The 22,927-nt window shown below is 50.5% G+C and overlaps 2 long non-coding RNA genes across 5 annotated transcripts; both read right to left on the reverse strand.

Annotated features, from left to right (window-relative positions):
• Nucleotides 1–734: 734 nt before the first annotated feature.
• On the reverse strand, nucleotides 735–12,632 carry LOC140700310 (uncharacterized). 4 transcript variants are annotated; one of them, XR_012078717.1, is made up of 6 exons: nucleotides 10,957–12,632; nucleotides 7,989–8,087; nucleotides 6,875–6,966; nucleotides 6,480–6,593; nucleotides 3,081–3,253; nucleotides 735–2,672 (listed from the first exon to the last, which is right to left on the reverse strand). It is a non-coding gene; the product is annotated as an uncharacterized lncRNA (long non-coding RNA). The 4 variants fall into 4 exon arrangements; XR_012078716.1 differs by lacking the exon at nucleotides 3,081–3,253 and adding an exon at nucleotides 3,853–4,092; XR_012078715.1 differs by having other exon boundaries at nucleotides 3,081–4,092.
• Nucleotides 12,633–13,466: 834 nt separating this feature from the next.
• LOC140700309 (uncharacterized) lies at nucleotides 13,467–18,195 on the reverse strand. The gene is made up of 3 exons (XR_012078714.1): nucleotides 17,611–18,195; nucleotides 16,398–16,878; nucleotides 13,467–16,165 (listed from the first exon to the last, which is right to left on the reverse strand). It is a non-coding gene; the product is annotated as an uncharacterized lncRNA (long non-coding RNA).
• Nucleotides 18,196–22,927: the final 4,732 nt, after the last annotated feature.

The raw sequence follows: 22,927 nt of genomic DNA on the forward strand, positions 1-22,927 counted from the left end.
GAGGCACGTTGATTCGTCCATAAAGAATCCTTTGCAAAATTCAGAATGCACACAGTCGTTCTCTGGGCCACAATGAGTTAAAGCGCTGTGCTCTGAGTGGTAGCCTGGCCAAAGGGGGAAAGCAGTGGGAGTCCCTTTTTCCTCTTAACAAGTTTGCAGTAGACTCTTCTTTTTTCTCCCTCTCTCAATGGATGTATGCACACCAGTGGCATCACACAAACGTGCCGGGCTAAGCCACATAATAACAAACACGAATAAATAAAAGGCGGCCTTGTGAGAACACAGAATGGGGTGATGGTTATGTGTTTTCTAAATAGGAAATGTGGGGCTTGCACAGTGAAAACATGCTGATGGCGGCATTGTGGCCGCTTTTGATGCCTTTGGACAGATTAATTCTGGAGCACAACTGCTCCCCTGTCCTCTGCCAGCGGACTTGGAGCTTCTGAGAACCTTGTTTTACATGCTGCAGAGGATTAAAGCACCACCTCAATCAGCCATTTAGAAGGAGAATAAAAAAAAGGCAGGCCAGCCTTACAAAGTTTGTAAAGAGACAGAATGGTCACAGCAAGTTTTGTGACCGTATTACTGCTTTCAAGAGCAGACAGACAAAGCGGTTCACTTTTTTGGTCTCTTTATTTTAAAAGCAGAGAAAGACTTCTGTTTGACATTCAGTCTGAGTATTTGCAGAATGATGTTTTTGAAAACCTTAACAATGGATGTTATTATTTCAAAAATATTTATTTTCACAATTTGAGTAACAGACTGTTAGAGTTTGTCCGTATGTCCATATTAATACATCTCGTGGGTTGGTTTTCTTGGGAAGCTAATGCTGGATGCATTTTTGTTCAGTAGCTTCTGCCTCTAACCACCATGCTTTGGAAAGTGCTAAAAGTTAGCGGCCTTGCAAAATGGAATGTAGAGGGATGACTGAGGTCATTTGGGCTGCCAATTAGTAAACTTTTAATCAAAAATTAAGATTTTATGTATGTATATCTTGTGTCCATTAATTTCTGAAGGCACTGATGTGCTGCCGTTACGGCAATGCTGGAACTTAAATGCTACTTAAATGGTTTTATAGTGTCCTTCAGTTTCTGTTAGTTATATGAGCAATGATCCTATGAATGAGTAAACAGATGTTGGGACAAATGTGGCCTACTCTAAACATACATATTTCATCGTCAGTAAGTTCTGCACATAAAAGAATTCATTTATATATGGGAGGCAGTAAAGTTAAGACAATTCTGTGGTGCAGAGGAGTGAAAGAAGGACCTTAACATTTAGGATCTACTACAAAACCGGCCCTTGGGAGGAGAAACCCTCTTGGTGCTGTCCAAGGTTCTGACCGCCTCAACTACAGTCGCCTGAATATGGAAAATCAATTAAGAACTTTGTTTTTCAAAATTCACATCATTCCCCTTGTGTTTATATGATAGAATATCTCTTTTTTCCTTCCCTACACATTTTAATATGTTTATTTGGGTTTTTCAGGTCAAATGTTATTTAGGTGGCACTTTACAATATAAATTTGATTTGCCATCTCTAACTTACGTGAATTTTAAAGGTAAGCTTTTTCTGTAAATGTAATGGTTCCGGTGTTAACTCATTCATCAGACTTTCTTCGTCACAACCAAAGACAATTACTGTGTTACTGGAAATGACTTTTTGAAGGTTTTGATAATTGTTTATACTGGCTTATTTGAAACCTTAAGTTAAGCATTAAGTTAAACGTTTCTTCTTATTAAAACAATATAATGCACATTCTCCATTTACACATGAAATTATGCTTCTGTTACTTCAGTTAAGCAAGAGCTTATGTGGTGTTTTCTAGCGTGGGTATAATTTTTACCACCACTTTTTTTTTTTTTCCTTTTCCCACCACTTTGTAAAGCTTGTGGTTGGGAGCAGAAGCTCTGAAGTGAGTGCCGGGGTTCCAGGCCCCCCTCTTTCACCTGTGACTCTGGGCAGATTCTGTAAGTTCTGTGCCTCCATTTCCTCATCACTGAAATGGGGCTTACGAAACCACCAACCTGCAGGAATCCATGAGGATGAAGATAAGTGAATGTATTGGCATGCTTAGGCTGCGGCCTGACACGTGGTGCATTCACTGAGGCCAGTGCTCACTGCTGCAGCAGGCGCTGTTAAGCCTCCGAGACCTTCGTCATGTGTCCAACGGGAGCGCGTCTGTTGGGGGCGCACAGACACTGCACTGTGCGGGCCCCGTCCCCGCAGCCCTGGGCGTCCAGTAGGCACTCACGAAATGCACTTCACTTCTTTAGCAGATACTTATGTAATGCTTCCTGGGTGCCAGGCAATGTGTGGAGCACTTTAACCATATTAATCATTTAATGCTCACAGCCATTGCACAGTATTAACCCCATTATACGGATGAGAAAGTTGAGTCGCAGAGGTTAATGCCTGGGGTCCCAGAGCAGTAAATGCTTAATGATTAATTGCCATGGTTGGTTAGAAGGGAAAGAATGAGAGAACAAACTTGGCTTCTTTCTCTGGAGGTCAGTGTAGCAGATACGCCTGAACTGTGGCTCTGGACGTAGAGCAAGGGGAGCTTCGTGGGGAGAATCTCAGCCCCACTTCTTGCTGGCTGTGTGGCCTTGAGCAGGTTGCTTAACCACTCTGAGCCTCAGTTTCCTCCTGGAGCAGTGTACCGGCAGATCCTGGGGATACAGCAGTAAACGAGAGACACAGTCATGCTGTCATGAAGCTTATGTTCTGATGAGAATGGCAGAAAATTAACAAATAAACAGACATAAAAACAACATCACATACTGGAGAAAACAGCATGAAGAAAATAAACAAGGTCAGAATATGGACGGGAGCAGAGTGTCCATCCTGAGGCGGCCACACCTGACCCGAGGCCAGAAGGTTGAAAAGGTGCCGACTGTGCCAAGAGCTGGGGGAGCACCAGGCACAGAGGCCAGAGGCCGGGTGGGCTTCACACGGTCTAGGGCCATGGGGGCAGCGGGCGGGGGGACCAGGAGGCAGATCATGCAGGAATTTGCGTTTCCCTCCAAGTGCGTTGGGAAGGTGCTGACCGCGTTCAGCGGAGGGGTGAGAAGACCCACCTCCCGGGTCTCGGGCTGTGGATGAGGGTGGCTTGGCCGAGCGTGGTGGCCGTGTAGGTGGAGGCAGGGATTTGAGTTGATCTGTGTTGGATCAGTCGTTGAGGAGGGGAGTGTGTTACCAAGAGTAACTCCTCGGATTTCCTCACACAGCTGGGGAAATGGTCAGGCTCTCCCTAAGGTGGAGAAGTTTGATGTGAAGAAGAATCCGAGGTGTGTTTTGTCTGGTCGGTACTGGAGGTACATGTTTGGAGTCACTGTTTTCACGTGTAAATAATATTTGAAGCTATGGGCCGAATGGAACATACGGCTCACATGACAGCCTACACTTAACACTACCGTAAAATTTTTCCAAATCTCACAAATACACGTTTCAATGGCTGCATCATTGAAACGTCCTACTGTGGCCCTAACCATCCTGTTACCACTGGGCCTTCCGGGTTGTATTTCTCATCGTGATCAGTGTTGCAGGGAACATCCTGGTGCAGAAGAGCTTTGTCTGCACTTCAGGTTGCAGACCTTGGGGGGTCAGAGAAGGAAGACAAGATTAAGGGGCTAAAGAAGATTTGGCATGAATTACGAGAGTACGTGTGTTAGAAAAGGAGAGGGCACTTCCAAACCCAGTGATAAGATTAACGAGGTGATTCTGAACACAACTCCCCGAAGACAGATAAAGAGCAAGCCAAACTATTTGAAAGCTACTATTTGAAGGTACCAGGGGGAGAACAAGACAGAGTGAAAAGTCACCGGGCTGGTGTCTGGGCTGCTCTCTCACCAGAGAAGAAGCAAAGAGGCTGCGAGTCGTGTGTGTCACAGCCAGAGGGGCCCAGGTGACCGACCGCTGCCTGGCAGACCTCCCTCTCTCTAGGCCGGGGCCCCAGGGGGCTGCCTGGGAAGAACAATAGTGGAGCCGAAGTAGCTTCTCCCAGACACTGAGTCTCAGTGACCGGGGTGAGCCCTGCCATCCAGCGTCCGGAGCACTGCCGCCCCAGGTTCCTGACGACTCAAATCCCCTCTGGAAAAAGATAACATCGTGTTAGGTCTCAGAGTATTTGTATAACTTTTCCTGCATGTTCTCTAGCACTCAGTCAAAAGTGCCCTGAGGAGAGGAGACAGCATGACAGGGAAATCAGAAGAAATCAACGTGGCAACGAACAAAAGAAACGTGGAGGGGCAGCAGAGAACGGAGTTAACAGACAGAAACTTAACGTGACTGTGTTGAAAACGTTTCAAGAGACGAAAGACAAGACTGAAAATTGACAGGGAAGATGTCAGCAGAAGACGGGACACACTGTGAAGGGGGTTGAATGAAAACTCAGGAACCAAAGAAAACGTAACTGAAATGAAGAAATCAGTGGTTGCGTTCAGCCACAGGAGAGGAGTCAATGAAAGGGAGATGAGTTGAAAGTATCTGAAATGAACCACTAAGAGACATGGGCACAGTGACATGGTCTGAGGTCCGTATTTACAGCCTAAGAGGAAAAGGTGAGTGTTGCAGTTTTGGTAATAACACCTGAAAGTCAAAACTAAGCCTTAAGTTGAAAATGTCACCAAGAAGGCAGCAGCGAGGGAAAATTCACCCAGTCACCACTTCCTTCGAAGACTCTTTCCTGGAAGCAGGGGTTGTGAGCAGCAGAGGGAAGGAGCTGCGTGCGCTTCCAGGGGCGGGTCTGTCTGCCTGTCTGTCTGCCTGTCTGTCTCCCCCACCCCCACTCCGGGGCCTCGGCCGTCCTCTGCTCCCAGCCAGCCCCCTGGAGACCACCACGTGTGGGTGTCCATGCCACGATCTGCATCACGGGCTGCAGTCCTCACACGATCAACGTGCAGGGGTCTGTCCTCTCTTAGTGGCTGATGAGCTGGGCGGACACTAATCGTCCGTGAGGACAGTAAACATTATATCAGTGCAGTTGTGAGATTGCCCGTATTTGCCACGTATAGAACATTACATTCGACAAGTGCAGAACACACATTCTAAAATATATGTGGAACCGTTTACCGAAACCGGTCCTTTTGCTGTGCTGTTAAGTCTCAGCAGAGTTCAGAGGATCAGGGTCATACGTAGCCTATTCCGATCCTAAATCAGGGTAGAGGTTCCGTACCATTTCAGCTAGCTGCATGTCAGTGCCAAGAAGACAGCTGGAAGGTCCCCACAACTTAAGAAAAGAAACTGTTTCTCAAATGCCTAAGGGTCCAAATGAAGAAATGGAAACTAGGAAATACTCTTAACTGACTGTTCATGAAGATGCTGCACATCAAAGATTGTGGCTGCACGAAAGCCATGCTTAGATGGAGATTCACTGCCTTCAATGCACATGTGAGAAAGGATGGCGGAAAACCAATAACCTAGGCATTATCTTTAGCAGTTATGAAAAGAACCCTAAAGCCACAATTGAAGGGAAATAAAGGAATACATAGGACACCAGAAAATAATTAAACAGGAAACAATCACAATATTTAAAAAAAATACAAAAAGAAATTAAGCCAGAAATTGGTTCTTTGAAAAATACATTAAATTGAGAAAGCTGTGCTGAGGCCAACGCAGAAAACAGCGCCCCCAGAAAACCACGGTCACTTCAGAGCTTGTGGACGTTAAAAGTCCGTAAAAGAATATTGTGATTATTTTATGTTAATGAATTTGAACGTTGAGGGGACATGGATAGATTCCTTTAAAAAAAAAAACCAAAACACACAAAATGAAATATCTTACTTTAAATATTTAATCTTTAAAACTTCCACAGAGGAGACTCCAGGCTCACAAAGCCTCAGCAGCAAGTTCTACCAGCAAATTTTAGAAGCACAGCTAACCCCACACACACTCCTCCAGGAAAAGAGGGGACACCACAACCCTTTACACAGCCAGAATAATTTTGATTTCAAAACCTGAAAAGTTTATTAGGAGAAAAGAAAAGGCAAGGCCAGTCTCATGCATGAACATAGACCAAAGACCCTAAACACGTCAGAAACAAACTGTATATTTCAGGGATGCAACACTGGTTTAACATTTTTTTAAAGTAGTAAATGTCACTGCAGTAACAAATTAAAATCGGGGAGGGTGTAGCTCGTGTGGTAGAGCACATGCTTAGCATGCAGGAGGTCCTGGGTTCAATCCCCAGAACCTCCTCTAAAATTAAAAAAAGAAAGAAACTTAATTACCTCCTCCCTAAAAGGAAAAAAAAATAAAGTCACAACTCATGCAGAGAAAAAAATTTACAGTGAAATTCAACATCCAATCATATTATTAAAACGTCTTGGCAAATTAGGAGTAGAGGGGAGTTTCCTTATTCTGATAGAGAATTATCTACAGAAACTCCCTCAGCTAATAGCAAACTGGATTAAGAAATGTTGAAATGTTTCCTCTTGACCTTAAGGCAAGGTTAGTCACAATTCAGCACTTACACTCACCCTGACGTTGGGAAGCTAAAACAGCCAACAAAGTACATCCAAAAACGGAGGGGGGAGGGTAATCATCGGAAGGAAGAACTCGGACGGGATCGCTTATGTGGCTAATGCAGAAGCCTGTGCATAAAGTATCAGAACAAATAAACGAATACAGGGAGGTTACTGAATACCAGGTTAGTATGCAAAGCTCTGCTAAATTTCTACATACCAGCAACAAACATTTAGAAACTAAGTATTTTAAGTAAATTCTAAAATGGATAAGGAAATTTAAAAAGCCAAGAACAGCCAGGACTCCCTGAAAGAAGAATGATGGGTAAGATTCCTTAAAAAGCGTGGCATTGGCCCAAGGGTAAGTACACAGAGCAAGGAGACAGAGCAGAGTCCAGGAACACCCTCACCTGTGGACACTGGGTGCACTCTTTAAACGGCTTGCAGAGCACGGCGGGGAAGGATCAGCTCTTCAACACGTCCTGCTGAGACGGCTGAACATCTGTAGAGGTTAAAGGACACTTGGCCCCTACCTTGTACCATATAAAAATACCAATTCCTAGACAGAGTGTAAATCTGAATATGAAAAAGCAAAAATGCTAACAAATTCTAGAAAATAGAGCCTTACAACCTTAGGGTAAGATTTCTTAACCATGTGACAAAAGTATTAAAATGGGCTTTATTAAAAATTTAGTCATTGTTAAGAGAGTGAAAAGGCAATGGAAGGAGCTGTTTGAAACGTCTGTGATTGACAGAGGGTTCATATCCCCACTATGTAAAGAACTACGTATCAATTAAAAAGTTGGAAGAAATGGGGACAAGACTTGAACAGGCACTTCACCCAGAAGACACCATTTCACCAGCAGACACAGGAAAAAGTACTTAATCTCATTAGTAATCGCGGAAATGAAAACCGAAACCATGATGAAACGCCACGACTGCCTGCCAGAGCACTTAAAATAAAAAGACCAGCAATGCCATGTGCTCCGCTGATGAGGATGTAGGGCAGACAGAGCTCAAACCCCGCCGCGGGAGTGGGAGTCGGTGCCGCCCGTAACCACTTAGGGAAGCAGTCTGGCGTTCCTTGGCTGCTAAATTTGAAGATAAGCACGTCGTATGACCCAGCAATTCCACCGCAGGGATCATACCTCACAGAAATCTACGCGTACGTGAACCCAGAGACACAGATGAGGCAGGAGTGTGCGTTATTTGTGACAGCCGGGACATGGAAACAGCCCAAGTGTCACCGGCAGTGTCCTGGTGAGAGCGGTGGTGATACACTCGAGGCATGGGGCTCCGGCAGTGACCTCAGTCGCTCTCAGCGGGTGAGGCTGCCAGTGTCGAGTAAGGAAGCCACACGCCGATGACGGCTGTGTGACTATTTCCATAAAGTTCATAAGCAGATCAGACGAAACGTCAGATAGTGGCTGCACGGTGTGTTCACTGTGTGATAATTCACTGAGCTGTACCCTTAAGTTTTGTATCCTTTTCTGTATTTTATATTCCACACAGAAAAAATCTCACCTGCTCACCTGGGTGCAAGTTGAGCTGCTATATAGAGAGACCCCCAGATACGGCGGCCCGGCCGGAGTGAAGCTTCCTTCTCTTCACAGGATACATGGCCTGTTATTGGAGGCAGACAGACAAGAGGGGGCGGGTACCAAGAGCCCAGGGCTCAGCAGGAGCCCGGCTCCCCCATGCCTTGCTGCTCTGCCGTCTCCTGGGGTGTCACCTCTGTGTGCACAGTTGAAGTTGGGTGACTATTTCTTGCCTTTGGGAAGGAGAAGAGTGGAGGGCAGGCACTTTCCCTCAAAGCAAGCGGTCTGCACCCATCTCTTACTCCCTCCTGCGGGCGAGGATTTAGCCCCACAGCCACATCTAGTCCTGCGTGGAGCTGGGCCACATGGTGTCTAGTTGGGTGGCCGTGCGTGGGTCCCTGACCACAAGAAGAAGGAAGTGTGGGTGATGGGGACACTTGGCCGGAGCTGTCACAACACCCAGAGTTGTGATGTCAAGCCCTGCATGGTTGCTAGAGGGGCTGGGTTGCACCTCCCAGCCCCCTTGTGCAGGCCGAGGGCTGTCTGGGCAGATGCATTGGGCTTAAATGTCCTAAAGGATAAGGAAGTCCGGGGATGCATGTGTGATGCTGCACCCGGGGAAGGCGTCAGGGGGGAGACCCGAGGGAGCCCACCCGTCACAGGATTCCAGAGCTGAGCAGGAGGCCAGGGGGCCGTGGAGCAGAGAGGGAAGAGGGTGTGGGGCCTGGAGCGCCTTCCCTTCAGTAAAGGGCCCTGCAGCAGGGGGCTTTGGAAGCCCTTGGTGGAAATACATGTGCATGCGCTGTGGCCAGGCCAGGGCCTGGCAGGACGGACTTACCCAGGGAGCGGCTCGCTCTCCTGGGGGCTGGGAGGAAGCCGCAGGTGCAGGCCTGGGGCTCAGGAAAGGAGCGAGGGAGCCTCCATGCCCTGGGGTAGGTCCCTGTGAGCCTTAGTCTTTCTGTCTGTAAAATGGCAAGGCGGGTGCGGCACCTTTGCTTCCAGGTCATCCAGAGAAACAGAACCAGAGGATGCCTGCGCGCGCAGGAGGAGGTGAACTGAAGGAGTCGGCACCCGCATCGCGAAGGCTCACAGGCCCCAGGATCTGCGGGCGGCATGCGGGGGGCCCAGCAGGGCCGGGGCTGTAAGGTCCGGCCCGGACGCCGGCAAGCTCGACTCCCAGAAAGAGCCGCTTTCACCTCAAGTCCAAAGCCTGGAAAAAACCCGTGTCCCAGCTCCCGTGTCCCAGCTCGAGGCACCCGGTGGGGAAGAAGCCCTCTTTGTTCTATTCGGGCCTTTCAAGCGAGTGGACGGGGCCCACCCTCCCTGGGGAGGGGGGAGGGCCACCTGCTTCCCTTACTCAGACTGCCGGTTCCAGCGTGAGTCACCCGCCCAGACACACCCCGAGTCATGTCTGACCCCTTGTCTGGGCACGCCGAGGCCCAGTCACGTTGACGCAGCATGAACCATCACCCTATCTGAGGGTCCAGGAGTGGGACGTGCCAGGGCCTTGTCGCCATGGACCCTGACTGCTGCGGGAGGGTGGGGTGGGAGGGAGTCGGCGTGGCGGGGGAGGGGCTGCAGCAGCTGGGCCAGTGGGCAAGGGACCCTTAGCTGGCACTGCTGCCCACCCGGCCCAGGGTAGCTTTTTGTTTGACCGTCTGCATCCCCGCCGGACTAGGAGGTCAGTAAGAGCAGGGACGGTGTCTGCTGTCCCTTGTGGATCTGGCACCATTAGGGGTGAATCAGCCGCCACCCCCACACTCGATGTTGAAGCCATGACTCCCAGCACCTCAGAATGTGGCTGTATTGGAGATAAGCCCTTTAAAGAGGTGATTTCAATAGAGTGAGGCCGTTTGGGTGGGCCCTAGTCCAGTCTAACGGGAGTGTCCATGTGAGAGGAGGAAATGTAGACACACCGACCCCAGGGGCACGTGTGCACAGAAGGACGGTCACACAAGAGGGCGGCCGCCGCAAGCCCAGGAGAGAGGCCGCAGGGGACCCACCCTGCCGACACCTCAATCCCAGACAGAAGAGAATGGATTTCTGCGGTTTAAGCCACCCGTCTGGTGTTGCATTACGGCAAGCTCAGCGCTGAGCATCTGCGGAAGGCAGAAGCCATGAGACGCTTCGGCCCTTGTCCTCGGCAGACGTGTGAGCAAGGGAGCTACAGCTCCGGGCCCAGAGCGACCATGGGAGCAGAAGGGTGTTCAGAGAAGGCTTCCTGGAGGAGGCTTCTGGCGGCAGCTCACAGTGGGCGTGGGCTGGAAGGCTGTTCTGAGAGGGAGCCAGTGTGTGTGTGCACCAGCCTGGAGCCAGGAAGGAGCACCTCTGGGAACTTATTCCTGCTTCACCGATGCTGAAGGGTCACCTGTTGCAGAGTCCTCATGTGTCTCCCAGAGAAGTCTGGGCCACGGCCTGAGACGGCGGGGAGCCCCCAGCAGGAGATCCTCACCCTGGCGGCTGCAGGTGCGTTACATGAGGCAAACCAACGGCACAGGGCCCAGGAGGCAGCCAGGTAGAGCGGGAAGCTGTGAACCGAGGAGCCGTCCCCAGTTCTGAGTTTGCTCTTACAGGGTGCTCAGCAAACGGCAGCGGTCCTCCCGGGGCACCCGTGGGGTGGGTGTGGTCCCCCCGGGGCGCCCGCGGGGTGGGTGCCAGGAGCAGAGCCGGGCATCGCTCTGGCAGCAGAGGGCGGAGCCAGGCTCCAGCCCCCCCCCCCGCCTCCTCCCACGGGAGGCGTGTGGGTCCTTCCTCTCACTGTCCTCCTGAGTCCTGCCCATGTTCTCAAGTCACCATAACACTCTCCTCCTCCAGGAAGCCTTCCAGGGACTTAGGTTCACCTTAATCTGCACCTTCCATTAACCCCTGGGTTTTGTAGCCATCCCCTAGATCGTTCCATGTGTTGGGACCACTGACTCAGGAGAGGTGCCAGGGAAGGGAGGTGAATCTGGTACCTTCGCAAAGCAGCTGCCATCTCAGAAACAGTCACCAGGGCTCATTGTGACTTTCACAGGGCTGTGCTCTGATGACACCGACACCTTGTCAGCCGTCCCTCCCTTCAACAGGCAGCCGGACACTGGGCTGGGTGCTGGGACTAGACAGACAGCGGCCCACATGCCGCTCCCAGTTTGCTGAGGGAGATAGATGTTAATCAGATCATTAAAAAAGCGCAGGTGCAGCTGTGATAAGTGCCCAGAGGGACACCTAGTCCTGTGAGAGAGCGTCAGCGGTGTCCCATCTCACTACATGCACACTACTGTCGGCACCCTGGACCCATGGCGGCTCTGCAAACCTTCATTCTCGCCAACGTTCGGCCCCACCACCTCCCCTCACTTTCTGCTTCTTCAGGGCCCAGGAACTCCCAACATTTCTCACTACCAGACCGCAAGCCTTCCTGCACCCACCTGTTCCTCTGTCCCACCTGGGTCCCTCCACACACGCCATCCATTCCACCCCACGGGGATCTCAGGATCAGGCGGTCCTCTCATACCTGCAGCCTCTCCTTCCTTCTTGCTTCCTTTCCAACAGGCCCAACTTTCACTCACCTTAAAAAAATTCTGCAATTCCAGATACCCTCTTAGTCATATTTAGCTCAGTTGTCTTCAAACTTTTTGTTCGCATTTCCCTAAAATAACTTTGAAAAAAACCTACAACAACATTTCAAGTTGATATCTTTTTTCACCTTAAGTCTTTATAGTTACAAATTATCTAATTTGCAACAAATAGTAGAGATGCTGTGAAGAGAAATGTTGCATGATTCCTTTAAATGATTTTAATAGGAGTGAAATATAGAAAAATGTGGTTCCCCCACCTACACTATTGGTGGGAATGCAGTTTGGTGCAGCCATTATGGAAAACAGTATGAAGATTTCCCAACAAACTGAAAATGGACTCACCATGTGACCCAGCAGTCCCACGCCTGGGCATATATCCGGAGGGAACTCTAATTCAAAAAGACACCTGCACCCCAATGTTCACAGCAGCACTATTTACAATAGCCAAGACATGGAAGCAACCTAAATGTCCATCAAAAGATGACAGGGTGAAAAAGTTGTGGTATATTTATACAATGGAATACTACTCAGCCATGAAAAAGAATAAAATAATGCCATTTGCAGCAATATGGATGGACCTGGAGATTGTCCTTCTAAACAAAGCAAGCCAAATAGAGAAAGAAAAATACCATATGATATTACTCATATGTGGAATCTAAAAAAAGGAAAAAGCAGACACTAATGAACTCACCTACAAAACAGAAACAGACTCACAGACATAGTAAACAATCTTATGGTTATGGGGAGAAAGATGGTAAACGATAAATTGGGAATTTGATATTTACAAATATTAACTACTATGTGTAAAGATAGATAAAAGACAAACTTCTGTATAGCACAGGGAGCTATACGCAATATCTTGTAGTAGCCTATAATGAAAAAGAATATGAAAATGAATATACACATGCATATGGATGACTGAAACTGTGCTGGACACCAGAAATTGACACATTGTAACTGAGTATACTTCAGTTAAAAAAGAAAAAAAGAAAAATGTGGCTCCCAACAATCCATTTTAAAAATTAAAGTGCCTTCTCTTAATGTTAGGAAATAATATTTTTACTTTTTCTTCTGGAATCTGCATTTCCATTTCATTCTACTCACAAAATTTTATCCTAATGTAGTATTTATATGCTTGAAATCATACAAAATAGGTATAATTTCACACACAGAATTAAATTCTGGCCATAACAGTTAAAAACCCATGACAAAAAGATACCTGGAAAATATCTGAATATTTAGACATTAAAAAGCATAATTCTAAATAACATGTGGGTGAAAGAAGAAATTATAAAGCAAATTTAAAATGTCTGAATAAGTAAAACATGATACAGTCATCCATTGGTATCCACGACCCATGGGGCATTGGTTCCAGGACCCACCTCAGATACCAAAATCCACGGATGCTCAAGTCCCACTGTCATCCTTCTGTATCCACAGTTCTGCATCTGTGGATTCAACCAACCAAGGATCGTGCAGTACTGGAGTATTTATTTAAAAAAAAAAATCCCAGTATAAATGGAACTGCCACGGTTCAGACCCGTGTTGTTCAAGGATTGGCTGTATGTGAAAATTCTTGAAACGCAGCTAAAGTCGTGTTTATGGGAAATTTGGAGGCTTTTTGCTTTGTTAGAAGAGAGATTTAAAATCAATGACCTAAGTTTCCGCCATAAGAAGCTAGAAAAAGAAGAGCAAATGAAACACAAAGTAAGTAGAAGGAAGGAAACAATAACAATAAAACAGGAAATGGGCAAACAGTAGAAAAAAATCCGTGAAGCCAAAAGCTAGTTCTTTTAAAAGATCAATAAAGTTGATAAACCGCTGGTGAGCCTGCTCAAGGGAAAAACCCACAAACTGTTAGCATCAGCAAGACAGACGGGGCATCACTACAGCTCCTACAGACACTAAAAGGGAAATGAGAGATTATGAGGGAAAATGAACAACTTTATGCCCCCTCCCAAAATGGAAAACAAATTATTTCTGTTAAACACATGAAATATGAAAATGGACACAAAAAGAAATAGAAAATCCAAACAGCCCTATGTCTACTAAATAAATTGAACTTGTGATTGAGCCTCTCCACAAAGAAACTCCCAGGCCTCTGTCTTCAATTTTAATGCCCTCTATGCATGCCGCCCCTGGCAGCCAAAGCGCTCTCTCCCAGGTGCAAGTTGGCCACGTCCTTCCCCTCCCCCAGAGGGTGGCTTACACCCCAGGATGACATTCAAGGCAGTCTGAGCTAGGCTCTGTCTGCCTCTCCACACCCTCATTTCTGGCCACCATCCTTCACGACTCCATGCCTCCCCGCCTCCCCACCGCACACGCACACACACAAACACACACCTGATTCCCCCCCACCAAGTCCTCAGCTGGCAGTACCCTCTACCCCCACCAGGGGGCGCTGGGGAATGCGTGGGAGCCTGAGTTGTTGGCAACCACTATGGGATGTCCCTTCACATTTACTGGGCAGAAACCGGGGTGTCAAACACCCAGCAATGCCTGGAACGGGCCCCACAAAGAAGAGTCACCCTGTTGAGAATCCCAGAAGAATCCCTGCCGGACTGGATTTTCTGTGTCACCTCGGGGAGTTACACACGCTGGGAGCTCTGCCTGCAGCTGCCTTTCTGTCTTCACCTGGTTAGTTCTGCCCCAGGTGAAGGAGCTGCTTCCAAATATATGCCCAACAAACTCACTGCGAGGACTTGCCCCCTCCCCTGGCACCGCTTTTATTAAATATGTCAGGCTCAGTTCCAGAAGCAGAGACTTTTAGTTTGAATATACTCCGAAACGCACGAAGCAGCGGAGGAAATTCTAATATTTACTCTGTAACCATGGTTAGTCTTCCCTCCTCTTGAAAGAGAGGCTTTTTCCCGATCTTCATTTTCTTTGCTTGTGCGGTTTCTCTGGGAGCCCTGGCCCACACCTGGGCCCTCCGGGAACGCCCCAGCTCCCTCCTCTTCCCACTCCCCGCTTCCCCACCCCGTTTACCTCTGCTTTTAATATCCTGGTTCATCTTTCTCCCAAGGTGGGGCTGGTGTCGCACTTTCCCCTCCCCGCCCCCGGGGCGGGGGGGGGGCGTCTACCTGTGGACCACCTGTCCCCAGCCCACGGGGCACATCCCTGGGAAGAGAGGTGAGAATCTGTAGAGTAAACAGGGGAAGGGCCAGAGCCCTCCTCGCACGTCCCAGGTGTCTGTCGGGCCCACTGCAGATTCGCTCTCACTGTTTAAACGTTCTGCATCGTAATTACAGACTGTTCTTACTGACATCTGGTAAAGGGAGGAAGGAGAGAAGTCCCTGTGCTGTTGTCACTGATTCTTTGCTCCTTTCCGTGCACGACGAGGTCTAAAGACCTGCCAGTCAAGGCAAGAGGATTAGCCTCACCCATGCAAAGGGAAAATTGGGAAGGGAAAAAAAAAAAAAAACCTTGTCTGAACTTGAAAATAAAAATGCTGATGTGGTTTTTCTTCCAGAAACATATCTTACTGATTAAGAGCATGGAGAGCTCCTGGCTCGTGGGTGGGCCCGCCGTAGTCGGCCTCCTGGCTCTCCGAGGCCAGGCCCAGCTCACTGCCTGCAGAGGCTTGGAGGCAGGAGGCCATGCAGATGCTCCCAGGGCACATCTTTGCGGATGCACACGGCTGTGTGTGTGTGTGCACGCGCATGTGTACACAAGCACTGGAGTGGATCCGCTAAGACAGGGATGTTCCTTTGCTCAGCTTGTCCACCTTCACGTCAGGAGGACAGAAAGGCAGTGGGTCACCCTGGAAAGAGGGTGGACTTGGAGTCAGGTAGGGCTGGTCTGACCCAGGGCTGCCGCCCGTTAGCCGAATGACCCTAGGCAAGTGACAATCTCCTTGTGCCTGAGTTTCTCCATCTTTGAAACAGAAATGGGGCACCTACTGGCTAAGGTGGGTGATATAACGCAAGTGTCGTCATTGGCAGGTGCCCACGCTGAGTAGAACCCCCACAGGTGGTCACCATCCCTGTGCCAAGAGGGTGACACGTGGCTGACTGCAACTCTGCCCCCACACCCTCCCACCCTGGGCTGTCTGAGGCCACTGCCTCTTCCAGACAGCCTTCCTCTTTCAGTGTTCTCTGCCTTGGCCCCAGTGGGCCTCACTGTCCATGGCTGTGAAATGGGGCCGACACCTTGCACACATCGACCACACAGGGCCTGTGGCTTGGCATGACGGTGGAGGCTGCTGCCAGGAAGGCCATCTGTGCCAAGGGCTTGATGCCCCCGGCCAGGCTCAGCTGGCCTTTTCTCCAGTTTCACTGGGTTGGGTTACAGAGCGATGGTGGCCGTTGATAAAGCAGTAATTGGGGTGACTTGGGTATTTTCCGAGGTGCTGCCGATGACTCACGCTCAGTAAGTCAACATTCCACTGTCATGGGCCGGGAGACAGTTGCACAGCCTATTCAGGGATTCAGGTTTCACAACTCCGGTGTCTGGATGTGCGGTCCCTGAGTCACCCAGAGATTCCACACCTCAGGAGGTGTTTACGTGGGGCTTTGTTCCCAGTCCTACACGGATAGGGTGTGCTCCGAGGCGTTTAGCTGGCACTTAGAGGGTTTCCAGCTGCAATCTGTTCCTAGCAATTAATATCCTGTAAATAATAAATCCACTCAGGAGCCAAGCTGCTGAGGCCCTCAGCACCTCCTCGCACTCACCTCTCCCTCCCCGGAGCGCTCCATCCTTCCAGCTGCTTTCCTCCCCCTCCCCCAGCCTCACCTTCTGTTTTCTTCTGCTTCTTCCCAGGGGTCCCTGCCCCTCTCCCCCCTCCCTTCTCCCAGCTGGCCCTGGGCCTCTGGGGGGCACGTGGAACTGAGCACACTCACTTCTTGCCCTCTGCCAGGGCGCAGGGCCCCGTTGGGAGTTGGACCGTGGAGGGGACCAGCCACCACCCAGAGGAAGGGTAGAGGTCCTGGGGGAGCCGGAGACATGGCGAGGACATGGATGTGCCACAGTGGTCCTGGGCCACCCATGGCTCTCTTCAGACTTGTCAGGGGCTGAGCTCCCAGGAACACGACGTTTGGCCTGGAAAGGTGTGAGCGCTGCACCCTCCCGGTGGAATCCTTGCTCCTCCAACTTCCAGCGCAGCAGTGGTGCCTTGAGGCAGGAGGGGCAGAGCCAAAGGACGAGGGAGCCCTGCGTGTGCTCGCAGTGGGGGATCTCTCCTCCTGTGAACACGTGCCGTCAGCCGGTCCAGGGTGTGAGTTCTAACCACGGTCAGCGGTGGTCACACGCTGCCTCGCAAGCACAGACCAGGTCCCTGTCCTGCAGCTGATGCCTGGGGGGCGGGGCTGGCTGTAAAGCCCACTACAAATCAAGATTACAAGATTACCGATGGTGCCAGGGCCAAGAAGGAAACAAGCAGGTGGGTGGGAGGGGGGACAGGGACCCCGTTTCAGTAACAGGGAGCATGTGCACCCCTACAGCAGAGTGGAGGGATTGGAACCCCAGCTCTGGGAGCAAATCCTCCTTGATTTGAACCTCAGCCCTTTCCTTCCTAGCTGTGTGGCCTTGGGCAAGTTGCTTGACCTCTCGGGACTTCAGTTTCCTTCCCTGTAAAACGGAGGTGATCGCAGTACGGACCTCACGGGGCTGCTGTGGACGCTCCGTCAGACAACATGCACAGAGCAGCTCAGGGCCGCGCTGGGCCCTGGATGCTTTAAATCCGGAGCCAGGGACCCCGGAATGGAGGAAAACGGGAGCTTTCGGAGTAGAATCCAATCCCGGCAGGTGGAAGGATTCCAGAAAGAGCCGGCTTCCGCGCCGCGGGGAGTGCGCGGGGCGTGCGCGGGGCGACAGGCGATGCTGCACTGCCCTCTGGGGGAGCCGCGCAGGAAGGGAGCCGGCCGCCCGCCCGCCGGGCACCCGGACCCCCAGCGCCCCGCCCGGCCCCGCGCCCCCCCCCCCCGCGGCCTCCGCCCCGCCCGCGCGCCTGCGCTTCCTGCTCGGCGGCCCCTGCTCGGCGGCAGCGCTGACGCTCCTCCAGGGCTTGTGACGCCCGCGCAGCGCCCGGGGACCGGCCCTTCCCGCCGCACTCACCCCTCGGCAGTCTCTGGGGTCGGCTTCCGTTCTACAGACGAGGCGACTGAGGCACAGACAGGGGCTCCAGGGGGCTCCAGGGGCTCCGCTCGGCCTTTGCCGTCCGCGGGCCGCCTGGGGCGTGTCCCTGCCCAGCGGGGCCCTGGTCCCCCGGCCCCGAAGCCCACGCCTCCCGCCTCCTCCCCGCGGCCCCAGCTCCCCCAGAACCGCGGCCGCACTTCCGCAGCCTCGCCTCCGAGAGCCCTTCCCCTTCGTCACCTCCCCCACGCCCTCACCCCGGCGCCTCTCCCAGAGGGAGTTCTTTGCTGGCATAACCCCAGCCCGGCGAGTCCAGCCTCCTGCCCTCTCCGTGGCAGCAGCTTCCCTTCGCTGGTAGCCCAGGCGCCACCGGGCCCCTGCCGCCTTAGTGTCTCTGCCCCGCTGCCGCCACCTGCACCCTTCTCGTCCCGGACGCTACCCCGAGCTCCCTCCTCTGTCAGCTCGGGGTCTCCCTTCCCAGCTCTGAAACAGCAGCAACCAGAAACCCCCTGCCAAGGCCACGGAAGGCCTTCACAGAAGTCCCCCTCCGTGGTGGGCTTCTCTCTCCTCCTCGGAGGCGGCCGGGGTTCCCAGACCTGCCCCTCCCTCCCCACCCTCTGGCCACCCCCCTTGCTGGCTCTTCCTCTCCCAGTCCAGAAACCCTGGACGTCTCCAGGGCGGAGCTAGTGGAGTTTCTCTCTCCTGCATCTACTCACTCCTTGGAAATCCACCCAGTTTCAGGGCTTTGAATGCCAGTACTACCCTGACAACCCCCAATCATGCCCGGCCCAGACCGCCAGCCCCGAGCCCTGCACTCCGCTGCCTGCTGGGTGTCGCGCTCAGAGGGCGGGCAGGAGTCTCCCAGATGCACACACCCACGGCCGCCCTGACCTCCTGCCCCCAGATTTCCAAACGCAGGAAATGACAGCTTTATCCTCCCAGGGACTCAGCTCAAAATCTCCAGAGTCATCCTTGGCTGCCTTTTTTCTCTCAAAACCCGCAATGAGTCTGTCAGCAAACCCTGTAGTTCTACCTTCCAGATGTGTCCCCAACCTGGCGACCTCTCACCACCTTCTAGTCTGAGCCACCACGAACCATCGTTCTCTGGGGGTGTCGTAACTGCCTGCTCACATCATCCTTCTGCCCACATTCCCCCAAGGTGTTCCTGTTGCTCAGAGCACAGCCAGCACCAGGGTTGGCAGGGCTGCTCTCCTCTGGCTTCCCTTCCTGAAGCTCTCCTGCAGCCCCACAGGCTCCTCAAGCCAGCCAGGCTCTCTCCTGCCTCAGGGCCTTTGCACCTGACCTTCCCTTTGCCTAGGCAGTCCTCCTCCAGCTGTCTCCCTAGCTTACCCCCTCACCCTCTCCTAGTCTATGCTAAAGTGTCACCTTCTCGGCCTCTTCTCCACGCAGTCCTGCTCATTCCCTGCTTTGTGTTTGTCTCGGCTTACAGCCATCTAGCCAGCCCAGTGTGGATTTTATGTATTGTCAGATTCACGAGAGCAAGGATTTCTCCCTCTCTGCTCACCGCTCCAAACCCTGTGCCCAGAACCGCACTGGCACATGGCAGGTGCCCAATGAATGTCCATTGAGGGAAACGCACAAGGAAGGCCCTTTGCCCCTTGCTCAGAGCCAGGAGTCCCAGCAGGAAGGTGTGGGGGCAAGTTCTCTCAGCTCCCAGGGAAGCCCTGGCCCCCACCCTTCAGCCTTCAAGAGGCTTCAGGTCAGGTTGAGTGATCTAGATTCACACTCGGCGTTTCACCCAGGACCAGAGCAGGTGGTCCTGACCCTAGCGCCCTGGACGCTCAGTGGGTCAGCATCAAAGCCAGATTAGCTCCCAGCTTAACCCCGGCTGCCACATTCTTCTGACAGATGCAGGCTGGGGAGATTCAGCGGCCACAGTCTCAGGCTTAGACTCAGACCTCTGGGAGTCCCTACTACCACACGCATGCGTGCACACACATGCCTGCACACATGTGCATGCGCGTGCACTTGTTGGCACTGCCACTGGTTAGGGAGCCAGGAGTCCTCAACTTGGCTAACAACTCATCGTGGCCCTGGCGTCAGACTGGACCCCAGAGAACCAGCACTGGTAGGCCCTCCCTGTCCAGACTGTCTTGTCCAGCATCTGACATCACAGGCAGGGACCCTGCCCAGAGGGAGGATGTGGTTCGCATCACCTTTTACTCCTGATTCCGAGGGCAGCGTTGCTCTGCCGTGCCACGTTTGGACTTGGTGAGGGAGAGCCCCACTTCCTGGGACAAGCACCAGCCTCAGGAGCTACCTCCCCCGAGAGGGCATGGAGAGAAGTGACCCCACTGGTCGCTGTGTGGCTCAGACAAGATAAGCAGTGGGACATGCCCGAAGCACAGTGGCTCTTGAGAACCGGGGTGGTGACGGCTGTGGCCGCTGTCCCCGTGACTCGAGGCTCAGCTCGATGCTCCCTGAACTGCAATGAGCCGCTCGACGGGCTGCTATTTTATTTTGCCCCCACCTGGTAGGCTGGATCTCACCTTCCTCCTGACCTCTCCCACCCTGGTTCTTTTTTGCTATGTCGTCATCAATCAAGTCTGTTTCTCCAACTCAGAGGAAAACTGCTCTCCGATCCCCAAGCGGAACCAGAACTTGCGGTTCTCGGATCTCTTGGTGAACACCATTTTTTGTCTGCAAAAACAAAGGCCCTGAGCATCCTTACCAGGAGGCTGTTTCTGGCTGGCTTGCCTCGGTCTAGGTCAGGGGTCCTTGCCTGACCAGCCCAGGGACCCAGCAACCTGTGTCAAATCGCAGTTCTGTCTTTTTCTGCTGAAAGCTCTGTCTCTAAGTTTTCCCTCTCCTCTTTCCTGACCCCCTAAACCTGCTGTCCTTTGGGAGGCATGGGGAGGACTCGTAGTCAGGAGAGGACTGGCATTTTGTCCAGCTTTGCGTGGGGTCACACACCCAGCAAGGAGGAGGTGGCCAATGCTTGGTTTAAAAAGAGCGAGTGCCTCTGCCTCTGGCCAAGATGAAGTAACAGTCTATTTTTACCACCACGTGAAACAACCAAAAGAACCAGACAGACTGTATTAAATAGCAGTTTCAAGACACTCAACATCAGGCAATGAAATGAAATGAAATGAACCCTGAGACAAAAAAAAAAAACCAAAAAACAACAACAGTGTTGCCAGCTCTCTGCCTTGAGAGCTCCCGGGGCACAGCACAGGGAAGGGGGCCCAGGCAGAGCCCGGGAGACTCCCTGAGTGGCAAGGGTGGAGCCGAGGGTCCAGGAAGGCCAAGGTGGCTGGAGTGGTCAGGACTCAGCATCAGAGAAGAGGGAGCTACCTAGAGAGAGCCCGGAGATGTGCATCGGGCTCCCCATTGGGCCCCCTCAACTGTTCCCAGAGGGCTGAGCACCACGTGTGTGCGCGAGAATCACCCTAAGGGATTAAAGGAAACTGCCCGCTGCTCTCACGGGGCTGGGAACAATGCCTCTTTCCAGCAGCCAGACTGGAAAAATTCATGATTCTGGTGAGGGAGACATTTGGGGGAAGAGGGTGGTGTATTCAGATGATCTTGCCTCAGAAGTGGAGAATGATTAACCCTGGACGGAGTACTTACCCAGAGCCACCTAATGTGTCATGAAAACAAGACCCAAAAGCATCAAACTGGTTCCAAGTAGCCTAGCTGCGTCCCAGATCACAGTTCAAGGAAATTTGTTGGGATACAATAATATCTAGTGCCCCAAAAGGTAAATTTTGGAGGGATGGAAATGTTTTGAAACTCAGTAGAGATGACAGTTAAACAGCATTATGAATGTACTGAATGCCACTGAATTGCTCACTTTAAAATGGTTAATTTTGTTATGTGAATTTCACCTCAATTTTTTAAAGATTAAATTAATTGTAAAGATTAATTAATTAAATTAAAATAATCGACGGTTCAAAATATTTATAAGCAAAACAGATGGCAGTAGCATAGAGGTCAGGAGGGGGAAGATGGAAGTGCACAGTCTTATCATTGTACTGCACCAGCTGGAGTGGCGTCATGTCACCTGTAGGTGGGCTCTGATAAGTTAAAGATTATACTGTAAGCCCTAAAGCGACCACTGAAATAACTCAACAAAGAGACACAACTAAAGAGATAAAATGGAATAATAAAAGGTAATCCAAAAGAAGGCAGTAAAAGAAGGGGGAAAAAGAACAGATAGGACCAAAAAACAGAAAACAAAGAGACCTAATGTATTAATAATCACATTAAATATAACTAGCCTAAACACCCCAATTAAAGGTCAGAGATTATCAGACTAGATTAAAAAGTCCAGGTCCAACTATGTACTGCCTGCAAGAAATGCACCCTACATGTAGAGACACAAATAGGTCAAAAGTAAAGAGATAGAAAAAGATACACCATGATAATCGTGGCCGAAAGAAAGCTGGAGTAGCTACACAGTCAAAGTAAATTTCAAAGGAAAGAGTATTACCGGGGGTAAAAAAAAGGCACTTCATCATGATAAAGATGGCAATTAATAAGAGGATGTAATGATCTTAAAGTTACCTAATAACAGAGCTTCAAAATATACGAAGCAAAAAATGATAGAACTGAAGGAAGAAATAAGTCACAATTATGGAGGGAAATTTAAATATTGCTGTCTCAATGTTAGTAGAACAAGTAGATGAAATCAGTAAAGATGAGAAGATTTGAGCAACATTATTAGTCAACGTGACCCAAGTGAAAGGTATAGAGCACTCCACTCAACAAAGGCAGAATAAACATTCTTTTCAGGTTCACATGGAACATTTACCAAGATGGACTATATTCTGACTCATAACATATAAAAGGATTCAAGTTACACAAAGTGTGTTCTCTGATCATAATGGAAATCAGTAATGTAAAGTTTTCTAGACAATCCTCAAATATTTGGAAACTAAACAATTTATACTCTATCAGTCAAAGAAGAAATCAAAAGTAAAATTAGAAAACATTTTAAACTGAATGAAAATGAAAACAACATAGAATTTGTGAGATGTTGCTAAACAGAGATTAACTCAGCTTTAGACACTACATGCCTATATTAGCAAGAAGAATGATTTCAAATCAATTTCCTCAGTTCCACCTTAAAAACTAGAAGAAGAGCAAATTAAATCCAAAGAAAGCAAAAGAAGGGAAACAATAAATAGCAAAGTGAAAAGTCAATGAAATAGGAAAGAGAAAAACAATAGAGGAGCAAAAATAAAACCAAAGATGAATAAAAGTGATAGCACTCTACCCAGACTAGTTAGGGAAAGAAAGAGAGAAGACGCTACTTACCAAAATCAGAAGCGAAAAA

Source organism: Vicugna pacos, chromosome 12, assembly GCF_048564905.1.
Source record: "Vicugna pacos chromosome 12, VicPac4, whole genome shotgun sequence".
NCBI lineage: Eukaryota > Metazoa > Chordata > Mammalia > Artiodactyla > Camelidae > Vicugna > Vicugna pacos.